This window comes from Macrotis lagotis, chromosome 5, assembly GCF_037893015.1.
Source record: "Macrotis lagotis isolate mMagLag1 chromosome 5, bilby.v1.9.chrom.fasta, whole genome shotgun sequence".
Classification (NCBI taxonomy): domain Eukaryota; kingdom Metazoa; phylum Chordata; class Mammalia; order Peramelemorphia; family Peramelidae; genus Macrotis; species Macrotis lagotis.
In genome coordinates, this window is record NC_133662.1 from 123433210 (window position 1) to 123451180 (window position 17971).

Here is a 17971-nt window from a genome sequence, read left to right on the forward strand (position 1 = left end):
AAACAAGGGTTTTAAAAAAATCCACCTGGAAAATAGCAATAACTTGCCTTATGGTCATATCATTTTGCTGCCCTGAGGGTATACTGCCATAGGAACCAATTAGCAGTCTCTTAGATTTAAAAATGGTGGTGGTGGGGACAATTCAGCATATCAGGAAGCCTTTTTCTTTGCTTCCCTGCCTACCTCTCTTTGAGTTGGGAAGGCCATAGAAGAGAAAAAAATAGACAGCTTGTTTTTATTGACAGAATCTGAGCAAAATTGAATCCCCTTGGCTTCTTTTTCTTTTGCCATCTTGCTTGATTTGTAGTTCATTAGTACATAAATTCTTGATTCCACATGAGACCAAAAACTTTTCTTCTAATGAGCTCTATATCAGTTTTTTAGTCAGTGTTAATTGTTTTATCTATTTGTCCTTCATAGTTAAACAGGGCTCTAAGATGATATATTTGACTTCCAAATATGATCATAGAATGAAGGAAATCTTAAGGAATCTACATGTGCAAATATTTTATTTAAATGTACTTTTTATCCTTAGGTTAAAAAAAATAGAAATCTATAAGAGTTCTTGTTGTTAATTAATATCTGAATATGACTAAATAAATGTAAATCAATAAAGTATATCATTGCAAAATTGTACTAAAACTACATATATTTATCTTAATTATACTTTGCTACTGTATGCCAAAAAATAGCTGAAATAATATTATTAAGCTTTAGATCAAGAATTAGTATCTAAAGAAAAGTTTACACAAAAGTAATATTCAATTTAAGAACATGGTATATTAATACACAAAAATACATAAGGGGTTTAAAATTAGGATACTCTGCTATCAGATGACTAATGGTATCTTGATTATGACTTCATGATCCAAGTAATCTGAGTTTCCCAATGGTAGGGTAATCAGAGAAAGAACTTTTCTACTCAGTTACTCATTTTATTATAAAACTGTTGAGAAAACAAATTCTTTCATTAAAATAGCTAATTCTAAATGTTGTCTTGTATTACTAATTACAAAAATTATAAACAAAGATGTTGCACAATTAGAAGAAATTTTAAGAAATACAAGCATCTATAGATCGATAATTTAGGCCAGGTATTGAAAGTTCCCTTAGCTCCCCTATTCCACACTTCATTATCCCCCACACTTTCTTACTTTTCTGAAATCTCTAACAAAGAGATGGTCATCCTTATGCTCTTAATCTCATCCTTTCTCTTCTGGGAGTTTGGCCCCAATCACAATTTTTCTCCCTTATTCTTTACTCTTATCTAATGCTCTGTTCCTACTTAGTTCAACTATTCAAACTAAGTGGACCTGCTGATGATGAGGTTTCTCCTTGGGCTCTGAAAGGAATCCAGGAAGAGAAAATACTCCAAAAATTCTTAGGGCATTCAAATTCTTAAGAAGAGTTTTCTGAACTTGCTATCTCTACTTCTTGGCCTCTCATTTTTTTTACCCTTTACAATCTGGGCTGGTAAACCCACCAGTATACTGAAACTGTATCTCAAAGGTTACCAAATGATCACCGAATTTAATCATTCTATTTTTGATCTTTCATCTCCTCTATTTACCTTCCCGTTTTCAGAAATTATCTTTAGTTTTCACTTGGTTTTTCTACTACCTATCTGACTAATTGATCATTGGACTCTAACATTCATTCCTTTCTCTTTACTTACATGGTCACATACCCCCCCCCCCCATTTCAGAAATATGCTTACTGGCCAACAACTCCTGGGAAAATGCCAGGAGTAGACTGGCAAAGTTTGTAGATCTGACCAAGGTCTTCGTACTGTCACTCATGCAGACTTATGGAAAATTATGTCAAAATTTGGCTGCTCAGAAAAAAGTGAAAGAAATGAACTATTTTGTGTTTACATAAAGGAAGAAAGATTCAGGTGGTTAGTAAAATACAAGGAAGGTAAGTAATCTATATAACTGCATCTTGATTGTAACCAATCCAAATAAACAATTAGATGGACATATAAGTCAAGATTAATGTAGAAATAGGGTGACTTAGGGGTTACTTGAGGTTCATTACTCTAAGATTAACAAGTTTTTACATATTAAATACTACACCCAAGGAAGCACTTAAAGTTCATTATAATAATATGAAATGTATGTGGAGGCATGATCAAAGTGGGGGGGCATATTAAGGAGTAACATGCAAGAGGTGGACTGAGAAAATGGAATTACTTAATCCCTAGCCAATGAGGGCCTGAGGGAGGGAACTGAAGTTTCAGGGGCAGAGATAAAAGTTGTTTGCCTTTTGCTTCTGTGGGTGTTTGTCTTTGATGATGTGCACCCCTTTCTGCAGGAATGTATTAAATGTTTAGGTTACTTCATCCACCTGGAGTCTTTGTTTTTCTTTTAAAGATTTAGTTCTTTGGGGGCGGCTAGGGTGATTCAGCACTGGCCCTGGAGGCAGGAGTACCTGAGTCAAATCCAGCCTCATATACTTAATAATTACCCCGGCTGTGTGGCCTTAGGCAAGCCACTTAACTCAATTTGCCTTGCAAAACAAAAAAAAAAGATTTACTTCTAAACAATTGGGGGCTTGTCTGTGGTTCCCAGGCATCATAGGAGAGAGAGCATTCATCCACTGAAGGACAGAGGGACTCCCTATTGAATTTAGCAGCTGTGGATCATGGGTGAGTATCCTCCCCATCTGAGTGCAGCCTTTAGACTTTCTGCTTGGAAAACTAAGATAAGGGAGATTGATTGTGGTTTGTCACTATGTAAGCCTGCACACAAGGGTGAGGTAAAGGTAAACTGGAACTTTTATATTACCCTTGTTAGTGAAAAATCTTGTAGGGGTCAGAAAACTCTGTGGTGTGTGTGTGTGTGTGTGTGTGTGTGTGTGTGTGTGTGTGTGTGTGTTTGTGTGTGTGTGTGTGTGTGTGTGTGTGTGTGTGTGTTTGGTGCTGAGAGCACAGGAGTAAATGCAGAATTTGATTCTGCAGGGAGACAGAACACAAGACCACAAGGAGTCTGACAAAAATAGGCAAGATGAGATGTGAGGGAAATAAGGTAACTAACAAGATGAGTAAGAGAGGACAACTGCCAGGGAAGCATTCCTCTAGTATGCCCACTGGGGGGGGGGGGGCAGCTAGGTGGCGCAGTGGATAGAATACCGGCCCTGGAGTCAAGAGTACCTGAGTTCAAATCCCAGCCTCAGACACTTAAGCTGTATGGCCTTGCAAGCTACCTAACCCCATTGCCTTGCAAATATATATATATGTATATATATACATATATATATATTTAGTTCAACTATTCAAACTAAGTGGACCTGCTGATGGATGAGGTTTCTCCTTGGGCTCTGAAAGGAATCCAGGAAGAGAAATACTCCAAATATATATATATATTGGCGTTAAGTATAGTGTAGAGAACTACTGGTTATGTCAGCTCTTAAATATATTTGTGATAATAAACAGTCTTCAATAAAGTGTCAGAATATGCCTCTTGTTGGAAAGGGGGACCCTTCATTCAGAATACCTGTCTATATGTTTCAGATTAGATAGAAAAAGGAAGATTAAGAGGAAGATTCTAATTGGGATCCTCACTGCCCTCCCACCACCATATCTATCTATCTATCTATCTATCTATCTATCTATCTATCTATCTATCTATCCTCAATTATCAGGACCAAATTTAGAAGAGGAGCCACAGAGAGACAGGCTATCACTGGGGGAAGAGGATGAATTAGATCAAAAGTACCTAGTACTCCTATAGCATCTCACTCCAAATTAAATAAGGAATTGGAGCAATGTAAAAAAACTTACAGAATTTCCTTTCCCCCTAAAAAAAAGAGGAAGATCAGACAATAACTCTACATCCACTTAAGGGAAATCCCTCTGGGACCAGGGGAAATTGGATTTGTAAATACTTCCTTAAGTTTTGAGGTTAGATTTCAACAAGAAAATGAAGTCTTCAATTGAGGACCCAATAGAACTCTCTGAACAATGATCATTTTTTTAAGAGTTAATTTTTAAACATGGTCTGAATTAATGTTTATACTAAATATATGATTCACTGGAGAAGAAAGAAGTATGGTTAGGGGATCAGCTATGTGAGAATGGAAAAGATGCCACCCTCCTGCCCTGTTCCGCCAGCAGAACAAAAATATCTTAGTGTAGATCCAAGTTGGAATAATAATAATGAGGCAGAGAGGGCAAAAATGAGGATTTAAGGAATTTAATAATTTCTGGAGTCAGGAAGTACCTAAATATCAAAACTTTTTCTAAAACTTTCAATATACAACAAGAAAAAGATGTAGCCTTTCTACAAAGATTGATCAGATGAGGAACTACTCCAGTATAGACTCAGAGTCTGAGGGAAGCTCCAAGTATTTTTAAAAGTACACTATGTAACCAAAAGGTAGATATACAAAGGAAACTTTAGGAGTCATTACAGGAGCTACTTAGAGAAGTTCAGAAAGCATTTCTAAAGAGATACAATAAAACAAAAACAGAAAACCCAGGTAATGGTTGCATCTGTTAGGGAAATTTTAAAGAAGATCAGCAACAGAAACATAGACAAGTATATCCCTGACAGGAGAATGGAATGAGAGGAAGGGGAAGATCTGGGTCTTTTTGACTCAGAAAGGCAGGCTGTTATTTTGTGAGAAACCAGGGTATTTCAAAGAAATGCCCTGAAATTGGGAGTTTTGATGAAGAATGGAGGGGTCAGGGGTTCCTTAATTTTAGGTCTCACTGTAAACCCTTGATAATTTGAAGGTGAGACCACAAGAAGACCAAGTCCTTATTAAATTTTACATCAAAAAGGAATTAAGTCTTTTAAAACTAAAGCTTAATTATATCAGGAGTTAAAGGAGAAGATTCCAATATTTGAAAAAAATACTTAAATTAGGCAATGACAGATACAGGAACAATTACTTTATCTTTTCCATAAGTGTGAAATAATTTACTGAGATGAGATCTGATTATTTGATTAAATTTAAAAATGGAAATTTGGTATGAAGAAATTAAGATGAAAGATGAAAACTGTAGTCTTAACTAAAGAAAATGAGAAAGAAATTAATCCAATAGTGTGGGTTAGGGATGGGCAATAGGGAAGGATTGAGAATAGAACCTATATTGATAACATTGAAGCAAGAAGGGAAAGAAATATCTTATCTCTTTAAGAAGGAAGGAAAGGGTTGTGTCCAGTGATCAAAGGTGAAGGATGAACTCCAAGAATCTTGTATGTTGGCTTATAATTCTCCCATTCTTCCAGTCAGAAACCAAATGACACTTATAGGATTTAAGGGCTATCAATAAGACTGTAGTGATTAGACATCCAAGTCTCAAATCCTTATACTTTGATGAATAAAATTCCACATCAGGTTAAGTGGTTCAGTGAAGTAAAGCTTAAAAGATGCCTTTTGGGGGTGGCTAGGTGGCACAGTGGATAGGGCACCAGTCCTGCAGCTCAGGAACACCTGAGTTCAAATGTGGCCTCAGACACTTAATAATTACCTAGCTGTGTGGCCTTGGGCAAGCCACTTAACCCCACTGACTTGCAAAACAAAAAACAAAAAAAAAGATGCCTTTTGGGCTTGTCCACTAGCACAGAAAGCAGGGATCTGTTTGCCTTTGAGTGAGAAAATCCCTATACAGGGAGGAAAACAAGCTCAGGTGAACAGTCTTACCTTAGGGCTTTACAGAATCTCCTAATTTATTTGGTCAAATCATGGAGCAATTATTAGAAAAGTTTCAGGCCCCTAAAGGAACAACTTTATTGCAGTATGTGGATGATTTACTACACTCAAGGGAAAAGAAAAATCAAGTGACTGAAGGACTAATAAATTATTAAAGTTTCTAGGGGAACAAGGACTGAGAGCATCTCAAACAAGTTACAATACGTAGAGAGGTTAAGTATTTAGGTCATGTTATTAGTGTGGGAATGAGATGGATAAATTCGGAAAAAATTAAAGTAATTATTGACCTACCTCTTCCTAAATTGAAAGGGAATTAAGAAAATTTTTAGGATTAATGGGATAGAAACTAAAGGGTTATATCAAAATTATTGGAGGAAGAGCCAAATATATTAAAATGGACTAAAGAAGAGATCAAACAAATAAAGGAATTAAAACAACCATTAATTAATGTCTCAATCCTAGCACTCCCCTCTTTAAATAAACCATTTCATCTATTTGTTAACACTAATAAGGGTCAAATTTGGGGAGGGCAGAGGAAACCAGGGGAATTTATTTCCTATTTACTAGATCCATTTTCCAGAGGATGACCAGAAGGTGTGCAAGATGCAACTACTACTGCTCTTCTAGTTGAGGAGAAAGCAGAAAATTGACCTTTGGAGGGTAATTTGGTAGTAAGCACTTTTAACCAAGTGAGTAATATTTTAAATAAAAGCAGATGATTCACTGATTCTAGGATTTTAAAATATGAGATTATCATATTAGAAAAGGATGATCTGATATTCACTACAGATTCCTCAATTAATCCTACTACATTTCTATGAAAAGGAGAGCAAAAAGGAGACTTTTACATAATTGTTTAGATGTAATTGAGCATCTAACTAAAGTCCAGCAAGATTTGTCATATGCATCTTTGCATAAGGGAGAAAGGATATTTAATGAGGGTCATCTATAGAAGGAAATGTCATAATGGGTATGCAATTGTAGAAAATAAATTTAAAAAGTTATTTGAATCTTATAAGCTAACCAATAATTGACCACCACAAACTTGTGAATTTTATGCACTAAGACATAAGCCCTAAAGTTACTGTCAGGAAAGAAGGGATATTTTATACAGATTCTAAGCATGTTTATGGATTTGTATGTGTTCTTGGAAAAAATGGCAAAAGGCTTGATAAATAGTAAAGGAAAAGACAGTCCATAAAGAATTAGTAAAACAAGTATTGTCACATTTAATGTTTCTGAGGCTATTGTAGTGGTTCCATGTAGCTAGACACCAAAAGAGAAATAATATAGAAGTTAGAGGGAATAGGATGGCAGATGTCATGGCCAGAGATGCTGCCATAGGGATCGATCTAATTTAAATGAAGGTTTTAATTCCTCAGATATCTGAAAGGGAATACTTTATTTTCACTAAACAAGAGAAGGAAACACTTGAATAAAATTGTAGCTGTTGAAACATTTGAAGGAAGATGGCTTCCTCCTGATGGGAGAGAAATGCTTAACAAGACTCTAATGAGAAAAATACTGATTCTCTTGCATCAAGTGAGTCACTGGGGAATTCAAGGAATGTGTGATATGGTATTAAAGAGATCTGGATGCATGGGTATCTATACTGTAGCCAAACAAGTGTGTGAGGGGATGCTTAATTTGTAGAAGAATTAATAATAAGGTTTTAGGAAACAAATTTCAGGAGTAAAAGTAGAGTATTAGGTTCTTCCAGAGTATTGAAGTGTTTTTAGGAACTAAGGTTTCTAAAATAGGGAGATTGAAATATTTAATCATTTAGCTGGCTGGGTGGAGGCTTATGCCTCTAATGGAATGCCACTTGCTATTGGAGTATCAAAAATAATTCTGGAGCAGATCAGTCCAATATTTGGCCTATAGAAAACAGATTCAGATAATGGGAGTCATTTTATGTCTAAAATATTACAAACACATTATGAGTATCTAGAGATTTATTGGGAATTCCATACTTCTTGGATCCATCCTTTTCAGAGGGAGTGGAAAGGATGAATTAAAACTATAAAAAAATAGTTATCTAAGCTGATCTTAGAAACCAAATTACCTTGGAATAAATATTTACCAATAGCTCTCCTGAGGGATTAGAAACCAGTCCTAGGAAAGATATTGGAATATCACTTTATGAGATGTTGTATGAATTACCATATTTGGTCCCCACATTTCAGACCAAAGATAATTTTTTTTTAAGTTTTTGCAAGGCAAATGGGGTTAAGTGGTTTGCCCAAGGCCACACAGCTAGGTAATTATTAAGTGTCTGAGACTAGATTTGAACCCAAGTACTCCTGACTCCAGGGCTGGTGCTTTTATCCACCTAGCTGCCCCCAAAGATAAATTTTAAAGAACCATGTACTAGCATTATCCTCTACTTTGCAGAATTAAGACTAAAAGGATTATTGGCATAGACTCCATCTTATTGGCCTGGAGATTGGGTATTGATTAAAACTTGGAGCCATGTGAAATTTCAACCTAAAAGGGAAGGATTGCACTAAATGCTGTTGGACCAATGAATGAAACCTTTGTAAGGGCTGCTGAAAAAGGTTGGACACATTATACTCAAATTAAAGGACCAGTTGATTGACCTAAAGAATGGATTATTGGTCCCAATTTCCTAGATCAAACACTACCTTCTAAGGACCTCCATGCTCAGTGCTGAGTCCTTCCCTTCCATGGTGCCCCAAGGGGGCTCCAGCCCTGACCCCCCCACAGCCAGGGCCAGAGCCAGAACTGTAGCCAGAGCCCCCCCAAAAAGAAAAGAAAGAAGAAATACCTTCGGCATGACAAACCTCCATACACCTACGTGGCCATGATAGCCCTGGTGATCCAGGCTGTCCTGGCTCAGAGGCTCAAACTGGCCCAGGTCATTCACCAGGTTCAAGCCCTGTTCCCCTTCTGCAAGGATGACTATGAAGGGTGGAAGGATTCCATTAGGCACAACCTCTCCTCTAACCAATGCTTCCACAAGGTGCCCAAGGACCTGGAAAAGCCACAGGCCAAAGGAAATTTTTGGATAGTGGACGTGAACCAGATCCCTGCTGAGGCCCTTCGATTGCAAAACACAGCTGTGGCCTGTTGAGGGGAGAGGGGTGGTCAGGGCAAAGCCTTTGCCAAGGACCTGACCCCATATGTTCTCTATGGCTGTCCTTACTGGCCTCCTAGCCCCAACCCCAGCCAGCCGACTCCTTCAGTATTGATTCCTTGCTTGGGGATATTACAGAAGGGCCCCAGCCCCGAAGGCCATCAATCTTCCTCTTCTTCCACTTCAGAGCCAGTGTCCTGGCCCTTGGGCTCCCTCTCCAAGTCATAAGAGGGGTGTTTGTGGGGCCATGGAGCACCTACTTCTCCACTGTCCTCTTCCTCCTCTCCTTCAGAGGGGGGGACACTGGCCCCTCCAGCCCATTCCTCTTCTGCAGGGTACCTCAACCCAAGCAGGGCTATTAGGATCTACGGGGGGTCTCAGCTCCCTCCTTCTCTCTCATCTGAGCAAGGCTCCTGGCCTCTCCTGCCCCCTTCCTGTAATTCAGGGTACTTCAAATCAGGTACAGCTATCAGGAGCTGCCAGGGTCCCCCTCTGGGGACATCTGTCCACATCATACTCCCCAATATACATCCCAAATGTGGTGATGTCCCCGGGCACAACTCCCACCTCCACCTTGCCCTCGGGTGTCTGCCTTCCCCAGGCCCTCCCTACTGGGGGCTAGCACCTAAAGCCACAGGTCCCACTGGCTCCCTAGGGGACTTGGATGCTCTCTTTCAGGTGGTGCCACCTAACAAGAGCATCTATGATGTGTTGCTCACTCACCCCTTGGACTTGGTCTCTCCTAACCCAAGGGATTCTACTCTAGGTACATTACTCACCTGGTACAATGTGTGAAGGAATTGGACCAGGATCTCTCTCCCATCCATTCTTTGTTTTTCTTCCCCTAATTTCCACCCCCAATCTGATTCCACATAAGGAAAGTAAAAGGAGATAAGGCTTTATTTATCCTGGGGGTTCCCAAACATTTTCAGATGCAGTCCCAGGTCCACAATTACAAACCAGTTATTCCTCCTTGAGGACTATCACCCCTATTACCATTACCATCTTTCTAATCATCATAGCATTTAAAGCCAGAAAAAAAATCAAACTGAGTCTTTTGAAACTTTTATTAGAACCATTTTTCCCTTGTGGAATGATACTGCCGATGACTTCCCAGAGGGAGAGAGACAGTGAGGAAGAGACTCACTTTGTAGTTGGATCCTGGTTGGAGCCCTGAGGACAATCCATTTGTCACAGAATCTTAGAACTGGGAAGGACCTTTGAGATCACAAGAATTTAACCCCCTAATTTTGCAGAAAGAAAAAACAAATTCATTGAGGGGAAAGAACTATTCAAGGTCATCTAATGACTTAGACCCCAAACTGAGACCCCCCCCAACCCAATTTTCTTGACAGGACCCAGAATTGTTTCCACTATCCCCACTCCCCCAACATTTCTCCAGAGCCTCAAAGCTTGTGGGGGGGGGGGGTCAGGGCACACAGGGGATAGAGGCAATAAAGGACTGAGACACTTTAAAAAAAAAGAATGGATTATTAAAATAGCTCCCCCCTTCGAGGCCTACCCCCTTAAAGTGACCTTCCATAAGGTGTTGGAGGAATAAATGAATCATTTCAACTTTTTATATTGAGATTGAACATTGTCTTTTTTTGTTGTGTTTATATTGTCATTAGTGGTTTGGTGTGCTGAAAATCAGGAAAGGAAGGGCTATGAGAGTTTAGAAATATTCTTAATAAGGGTAATTCCTATAGGGAAAACAATGTGGTTATTTTCAGTAGGGGGTGGCTCATTCTACATATGAGTCTATAAAAGATGGAAGAAAGATGATGAGGGGTATCCAGTGAAGATGTTTTTTAATGGCATTAGACAAGAGGGTACAATTTCCCTACAATTTGATATTGATCATTTTACTGAGTGTTGGTGATTTATCTAACCAGAGGTCCCATTTTAAATATTTGTATTCTGGTGTTCAGGGAGGAGGATTATTTGGTATGCCTTGTAATTCAAGGGATAATGTATGTTTTCCCCCACCATGCCAGGTTGTTGGACATCTTCTAAAGTTGATAATAATATCAAGAGAAGGACAGAATGGAAATGAAGACCCCTATCCAGATGGGACTGCTAGCACCTCCTGTGCAATCAGGTTATTCTTACACTTATAAAAATAGATGACACTTTAACAGACCTTTTGGAGTAGGGATAGATCACTCAGGAAAGGATCCTCTAGGTAGATTTTGATATGCTTCCTGAGTTATCCCTTCCTAGAAATAACCCTAAATTAGTCAAAGTGATCAGAACAGAAGAACTCAAGCAAACTATGGAGATTGAAATTGGATATGGGAATGTGAATACTTGTGTTGAATGGGTCAAATATACAGTGAAGGACCTGAATAAAAGTGAGACTGTTATGCCTGTGTCTCTGCCTGCCCAATAGCCCAGATGGTGCCTTCTCCTCTAAGTATAGGGAAACATGAAAATGACTTCAATTGCACTTTTCACCTTTTTTATGAAAAATAAAACAGGGGTAAATTGTAGTGCTTTGTCCCTTCTGTTTTCTCCAATGAAGAGAGACCATGCTAGTGTCTACCAGAATTCTTTAAAATGTGACAAACAATATCTGAAAATTTGCATACTCTGTCCACATATCTTCTTGTATGGAATATTATTTTCTTGTACTTAGTAGCAGCTTATTATCCAGACTATATGATCTTCATTTTATATCTTAAATACTAGTTTTGGAAATTGTTTGTAGTCAGAGCTCCTTCAACAGCTCTCCTTATGAATTCTTGCAATAAAAAGACTGTCTCTGACATTAAGCAAAACAGAGTGTGATGCTTATTTCTTCCACATCACCTAAATCTTTTTTTCTTTTTAGGTTTTTTGCAAGGCAAATGGGGTTAAGTGGCTTGCCCAAGGCCACACAGCTAGGTAATTATTAAGTGTCTTAGGCTGGATTTGAATTCACATACTCCTGACTCCAGGGCCTGTGCCCCAATCACTTTGCCACCTAGCTGCCACCGACATCACCTAAATTTGTCAGAATCCAAATCTTCCTTCAAGGTCAGGTTAGGTGCTTCTACCTCTGTGAAGCCTTTCCTGATACTTCAATTATTGGTTTTCTCCTCCTCTTCAAACTTCTTTGTTATTTATCTATGAATAGGCCTGGTAATGAAGTAGGGGAAATATTGGACAGAGAAATATGTTTTTTTTTATTCTTTTTTGCAAGAAAAAAGGGGGTTAAATGGCTTGCCCAAGGCCACACAGCTAGGTAATTATTAAATGTCTGAGACCAGATTTGAACCCAGGTACTCCTGGAGAAATATGTTTTTAAAGTTATTAATCTGTACTCTCTGTATTGATTATATATCTTTCCACCTTCACCTCATCCCATTGTACCTTGACCATTCCATGCAAAAGCCTCCATCAATAAAACAATGGATCCCTGACTTAACCTGTAAAGGATTACTTTGAGCTACCACCCCCTCATCTGCATATCCCTTCATTACCTCATCTCTACTCTTTGAGCTGCTGCCCCTCATCAACATGTCTCCTTCCACCTATGTTCCCCTTAGAACTCATTTCTCAGTTGAGCTGCTTGCCTTCTTTTAGAAGATAGTCAGCTCTGGGGAAGTATCATCCACCAAACCCTCCCTCTTTGCCCTTCTGTACTACTTATCTTGTCTACTATTATGCTGCTTGCCTTACTGTAAAGATAGCCTGCTTCATTATCTTCCAAACTCTCCCACCCTCTTCTTACTTCTATTGAAACTCACTACTCCTGCTGCTTCTCCAAAAAACCAAACCTGTGATTTTTTTTGTAGTAACTTGTTAACTTTTTGTAGTAACTTTAAACTGTTTGATCAACTTGTGAATTAAAGTTTAAACCTTTTCTTGTCTGAGTCAGAGATTTGTGAGTTCTTCACCCTCAAACAAATCCCAATAGATTGATCTTTCCTATAACCCATTCTCTCCCTCTTCAGCATAATCCTCTTTATTAAGATGATCAATAAATATTGAAAATGGTAATTTTATTTAATACTTAGTAATTTTTCTGAATTACTAATAAATGTAATTCTGGTTTCCATTCTAGGCTTTCTTTCATTCTATTTTGAATCTTTTAGTTTACATTCAACAACTTCCTTGAATTATCTTCCAGCTCTGGTTCTCTGCTGAGTTTACAGTAAAAACAAAACAAAACAAAATAAAACTAAACAAAACAAAAGTTCTATAAGCATTTTTCAAAGTTTCCAGATGTTTCTGTCAAACATACTTATAAACTGTCCATTCAGTCTGTCTCTCTGTAGTTTTAGAGCTAATGAAAGAGGTTAACTGAATTCTGAAAGTTTCCTTCCTTTCCTTCTATTCTCCCTTACCTCAACTGTAAAGTTGAATAAAGGAAAAAACTGGCATAGGGAAGCTTTTGGCAATGTTTCATGACTTTATCCTTTAATATCTACCCATAATCACTAGATTTTCCTCTCACAACTAGCTTCTAATATGTCTTTTTTGAAAATTTCTCTATACACTGTTCTTTTTTAATCAAGGGAGCTAAAAAAATATTCTAACAACAAATGGTGACTTTCTTAAAAACTGTTTATAGATTGCTTTCTCTAACTTAATCATTGGGTTTCCAACATACCATTTTAGCTTTTCAGAGCACAAACTTTAACAAAAACAAAAACTTATCTCTGAATTTTTATATTACTTTGTTTTACAAATATTATATGACATATATTATTATAAACTATGGTTATTAGTCTGTGTTCCCCTTTCCCCCTACTACTCTGTAAGCTCTTTTGATACACTGTGGATTACCCCAAACATAATCCATACAATTATAGGAGACAATAATAAATATTTAAGTGAATAAATGAGTAGTAAGCTTTAAGGTTTTTTTTTCTTTGCAAGGCAGTGGGGTTTAAGTGATTTGCCCAAGATCATACAGTTAGGTAATTATTAATTGTCTGTGGTCAGGTTTGAACTCAGGTCCTCCTGACTCCAGGGCTGGTGCTCTATCCACTAGTAACAGGTTTTTTATTAAATAATGCATCACAAGTAGAAAACCTTCCAATAACACTTATGGAGATGATAAAGATATTTTACGGATTTTTTAATTTTTTTAATATTTATTCTCTTTCTGTACAATAATTTTTGTATACATTAATAAAGTATTCTTGTTTAAGAGTAAGCAGAATACCCCCTCCCACCACAAAATATAGACTTGCTTGGGCGATAAAGTAAAGGGGAGAGAAAAAAATTCAAATTTAAATAAAATAATAGTAATAATTGTAGGTATGGCCAGGTGGCGCAATGGATGGAGCCCCAGCCCTGGAGCCAGGAGCACCCGAGCCCATATCTGGCCCCATACACCCAACAATCACCCAGCCGTGTGACATGCAAGCCACCCCAACCCCACTGCCCTGCAAAAAACCAAAAAAAGAAAAAAGACCCAAAATAAAATAAAATAGTAATAATAGTAGGGGTGGCTGGGTGGTGGACAGAGCATTTGGCCCTTAAGCCAGGAGCACCTGGGTCCAAATCCGGCCTCAGACACCCAAAGATCACCCTGCTATGCAGCTCCAGGCAGGCCACCCAGCTCCATTTGCCCTGCAACCCCCCCCCCCCAAATAAGAAAAAATAAAAAATGTGCTTCAGTCTTTGTTCCAACACCAACAACTCTGTTGCAGGTGGATCACATTCTTTATGGTAAGTCCATCACAAAAGTTACTTCCATATTTTTCCACCATTGGCCATTGCTGATTGCTACTCCCTCCTTTCGTATTTCTCTACTACCACAGTACTATATTTTCTCTCTCCTTGCACTCTGACTCTGCTGTAGGGTAGCTGAGTGGCACAGCAGACATATCCCTGGTCCTGGGGGCCAAGAGGCTCCGAGCCCCCATACCACCCCTTAGGCCCAGCATCCACCTGGCCCTATGGTCCTGGACAGGCCATCCAATCTCAGCCCCTTGCAAGAAGTAAAAAAGAAAATGTGTTATATCTGATCACTCTCCCCGCATGGTCCATCCTCTCCTGCATCACTCACATCCCCCCCTTCCCTCCCCCTGTGCCCCCCCCTTCTTATTCCAGATGCCTATACAGGAACAGGAGCAGGTGGAGCCGTTTAAGCAGGAGCCCCCCAGGGCATGAGCCCATTGAGCTGAGGTAGGGGAGAGAAGAGAGAGACTGCCGAGCTCTGTCCTCTGTCCCTGGAACAGGTCGCTGGGGTTCTGACCACATTCAGATCCTGATCATAGTCCTGCCCCCCCCCCACCTCAGCCCGTGTGGCAGAGGGTGGCACATATGGTCATTCACAGACCAGGAGGGAGGAGACAGAGCCTTACATACTGAGACCCTTGTGGGAATGTCCCAAAAGCTCAGGAAGCACCTCAAAACAGGCTTAGGCTGGGAAAATGAGCAAGCAGAGAAATAAGAGGAACACCATTGAGAAATATTTTGCATATGAGCCCAAGAAGGATCAAAATACTTAGTCTGAAGATGAGGAAGCACAAGCTCCTGCATCTAAAGACTCCAAGAAAAACAGAAATTGGGCTCAGGCTATGACAGAGCTCAAAAAAGACTTTGAAAATCAAATGAGGGAGTTGGAAGAAAAACTGGGAAAAGAAAGGAGAGAGATGCAGGAAAAACATGAAAATGAAGTCAGCAGCCTAGTCAAGGAAATCCAAAAAAATGCTGAAGAAAATAGCATGCTAAAAACCAGCTTAGGTCAAATAGATAAAACAGTTCAAAAAGTTATTGAGGAGAAGAATGCTTTAAAAAGCAAAATTGGCCAGATAGAAAAAGAGATAAGAAAACTCTGAGGAAAACAAATCCTTCAGACAAAGAAGAGGAACTCAGGGAGATTGATGAATTTGCAAGAAACCAGGATTCATTACTTCAAAAACCAAAAAAATGAAAAATTAGAAGAAAATGTGAAAAATCTCATTGAAAAAAACAACTGATATGTTAAACAGATTGAAGAAAGATAATTTAAAAATTATTGAAATACCTGAAAAGTCATGATCAGGAAAAGAGCCTTGACATCATTTTCAAAGAATTACTACAGGAAAATTGCCCTAATATCCTAGAAGCAGAGGGCAAAATAGAAATGGAGAGAATCCACCAATCCCCCCGAGAAAGAGATCCCAAAAAACCAACCCCCAGGAGTATTATAGCCAAGTTCCAGAACTCCCAAGTCAAAGAGAAAATATTACAAGCAGCCAGAAGTACACAGTTCACATATCGTGGAGCTGCAGTCGGGATCACACAGGACTTAGCAGCAACTACATTGGAAGATCGTAGGGCTTGGAATATAATATACCAGAAGGCAAAAGAGCTTAGAATGCAACCAGGAATCAACTACCCAGCAAGGCTGAATTTCCTCTTCCAGGGGAAAAAGATGGACTTTCAATGAACCAGGGGAATTTCAAATGTTCCTGTTAGAATGGCCAGAGCTGAACAGAAGGTTTGATCTTCAGATACAGGACTCAGGTGAAGCATGGAGATTGGAGGAGAAGGGGAAAATATGAGGGACTTGATGATGATGAACTGCATGTATTCCTGCATAGAAAAATGACGCTGATAATACTCATATAAACCTTCTCAGTTAATAGAGCAGGTAGAAGGAGCTTTTATAGTTGAAGAACAGGAGAATGCTGAATTTGAAGACAAAATATGGTGTAAAAATGGAGTCAAGAGAAAAAAAGGGAAATGTGATGGGAGAAAGAAAAAGGAAAGGGGGAATAGGCCAAGATATCTCATATAAGTTTTTTTTTTATTACAGTGAGCTATTGCAATGATATGGAAGGGGTGAAGGCAAGGGGGAATGAGGGAATCTTTGCTCTCATCAGAGGTGGCTAGGAGTGGAAACAGCATATATTTTATGGATTTTAAAGAAATTTTCTTTAGGTTTTTTTTGCAAGGCAAACGGGGTGAAATGGCTTGCCCAAGGTCACACAGCTAGGTAATTATTAAGTGTCTGAGACTGGATTTGAACCCAAGTACTCCTGACTCCAGGGCTGGTGCTTTATCCACTGTACCACCTAGCTGCCCCTTAAAGAAATATTTTTTAAAATTTGAATATTAAAAGACAATTAATTCTGACTTTGAATTTACTGACATCCAGTAAACATCTTAAGTATTTGGTGTTCATCATGCTTTGGCAATGGTTCAGAATGTAATAAAAATAACGACATATAGAGATGAAAATATTACCACATATATACATGTGAATATGTGTATACCCACATCCAATCAGTCTCTTTCATGTCTTCTACTGATATAAATATCACATCACACTAGATTAGGCCTTCCACATTTTTCACTTAAACTATAATAGATTCCTCATTGGTCTCCCCTGCTCAAGTCTCTCCTCTGTCCAACCCATCATCCTCTTTATAGTTGCCAAAGTGATTTCCCTAAATAAAGGTGTGAAGAGGCTCAAGTAAATTCAAGCATCAAACACAAATTGCCCTAACATTTTTAAGCCCTAGACAATCCAGCTCCTCTTTAGATTTTGCATTTCACTACACATTCTTCTGTATATCCATCCTGGCCTTTTGGCTCTTCCTTGTACATCTCCCAGCTCCATGACTGGCTAGACTTAGTTCATCTTCCCCCACTACTAGAAAATATTCTCTTCTGTTGTCTGTTTCCTAGAATCCTACAGCAGGCCTTTCCAATCCCCTTAGATGTTAGATGTTCCACCCTCTAAAAAACCCTTTTTGGGACTTATTTCCTCCTTCCTCCCCATTTAGGAAGACAGCATTTAAAAATATGTAAAGTGTATACACAAGGACTTATATATGTAAATATAATTACCATACTTGATTAGGCACTTAATAAATGTTCAAAAGATTATCTCAATACATTGTATGTGTGAATACTGAAATACTGCTGACACTACTGACCATAAACACCTAGAAATTCAACCAAATTTGATCTCAGACACTTAATAATGACCTAGTTGTGTGACCTTGGACAAATCACTTAGCCCCTTTGCCTTGCAGAAACTGAAAAACAAACAAACTAGAAATTCAATTCTTAAAGCAGTAAAAAGTTCAAACTATAAGAAATTTTCACTTGTGAGTACATTCTACAGTAAGCAATCTGAAAAGGGGGTTATGGTGGGACACTAGTTTATAACATTCAAAATATCATGATTTTTGTTTTCCATTTGTATGCTAACCAAAATTATTAAACCTCACACACAAACCATTTCATACAAAATAATTTTTCACAGTTCCTGAACTTGGAAAG

General features: G+C 38.6%; 1 protein-coding gene and 1 pseudogene across 3 annotated transcripts in view; one reads left to right on the top strand and one right to left on the bottom strand.

The window, feature by feature from the left end:
• Positions 1–17971, bottom strand: part of FAM184A (family with sequence similarity 184 member A) — a 164629-nt gene that overhangs the window by 103915 nt on the left and 42743 nt on the right. The window lies entirely within an intron of this gene.
• LOC141489868 (forkhead box protein H1 pseudogene) lies at positions 8319–9550 on the top strand (annotated as a pseudogene).